The sequence below is a fragment of the Pygoscelis adeliae genome, unplaced genomic scaffold, assembly GCF_000699105.1.
Source record: "Pygoscelis adeliae isolate BGI_AS28 unplaced genomic scaffold, ASM69910v1 Scaffold5, whole genome shotgun sequence".
Taxonomy (NCBI): domain Eukaryota; kingdom Metazoa; phylum Chordata; class Aves; order Sphenisciformes; family Spheniscidae; genus Pygoscelis; species Pygoscelis adeliae.
This window is the reverse complement of record NW_008824753.1, coordinates 43,520-45,034: the sequence shown is the minus strand read 5'-3', so window position 1 is coordinate 45,034 and position 1,515 is coordinate 43,520. Positions and strand designations below refer to the sequence as shown.

Genomic DNA, 1,515 nt, shown 5'->3' with positions numbered 1-1,515 from the left:
CATGTGGAGTGCCTGCCAAGGCACCCTGCACTTCAGTCTTTTGAGCACTGCCCCTTATAAAACAATGTTGTAGAATGGAAAAATTCAATTTTAAGCAAATCTGTAGGCATTTTGTTAAAAGGACAAGGCAAACCGAAGTAGTTGCTTCTATTTTGGGCCTAACTTGTTTCCATTTGTACAGTGTGCTAGTCTTGCTATGTGTCTTTACTCTTGTGGCCATTATTATAGGCATATTAATATAAACCAGGTTTCTGCGTCTTATGCAAGAGTTGGTTTTGGAAGTGCATACCTTCAGTTTCTTTTTTTGAGTCTAAATCAAGAAATTACAAAATTTGGATTAATTTGTATTTGGTGTGGGATTCCCTTATAGTTTAAACACTTTGTTATTAACCTATCCTGAGGCACTTGTTTCCTTGAATTACTTAATCACCTTTCATCTGGTCTGCTGTCAGATCATCTTTGGAATGGTAAAGGAGTGATTAACAGTCACTGGGTGACACAGGAGGTTTGGACATACAAAGGTAGTAGGATGTTTAAATGCTGTGAGTTGTTGGTTTGCTCATGTGGAAGAAAGGGGTGAGATCGGAGGTGCTTCGGAATGCTGGTCCTGATCTGCTCTTCAAGCCTTGTCACATACCACCCTTGCACTGACATGGCTGTAGTCGTGATGGGAGTGGTGTTGGGGAAAGTGAGGTGTGAAAGCAGGGCATCTGATCCCCACTAGTCATACAGTTGGACCATTTTCAAACAGGGCCAGGAAACTTTTATTCATAACCTTGTAGCCAAATATACATGATGAAGAGTAAAGGAAGCTGTCTTTTTCTGCTGCTAGTTGATTTTTGGAAACTGCTTGAAAGCTTGAGTTGGTACAGGTCTGAATTTCCAACACAACTAGATGGCCAGTTCTGCATTGCTGAAGTCGACTTCGTTTGCTTCTCTCAAACTTCAAGCAACTGAATATAATGCCTGAGTTGGATATTTTACCCTACCACGCTCACTCATGTAGGAGATAATGGATCCAGACCTCTGTAGAATCTCAATCACCAAAAACTAAAATGCTAAAGAGTAATAAGCAGCTTTGGTTTGGACAATGCAAGTATCACTTGAATTATCAAGCTTGCAATATCAGAATTTAAACTGCACCTTATTTCTCCGAATATCTAACTTGAATTGGCACTGGAAATCCTAATACCTATTCCTGGAATCAAAAGTTGATATGAAATATAAACTGTGCTGAGAAGCCCAAGGTGGTAAAGTCACCTAATAAAATCTGAATTTTAAATATTTCTGGTTTTTCGAGAGACTTCCGTGGGGCATATTTAAAGTCTGAACTTACACACATATCCTATCTGTCTGAGGTCTTTGGGCTACTTATAAGTTTACTGCTTTTCCTCTTCAGTGTCTGTTAAGAATGTTTTTAAAGCTGTTGAACTGAATGACCTTTCAATAGAGAAACAGGCTTATACTTAAGGTGAGGAATAACACAAACTGTTTGTTTATAAGATTGTGCTTAGG

At 38.9% G+C, this 1,515-nt stretch overlaps 1 protein-coding gene across 1 annotated transcript in view; it reads left to right on the top strand.

Moving 5' to 3' along the window:
* Nucleotides 1-1,515, top strand: part of AP2A2 (adaptor-related protein complex 2, alpha 2 subunit) — a 52,579-nt gene that overhangs the window by 14,544 nt on the left and 36,520 nt on the right. The window lies entirely within an intron of this gene.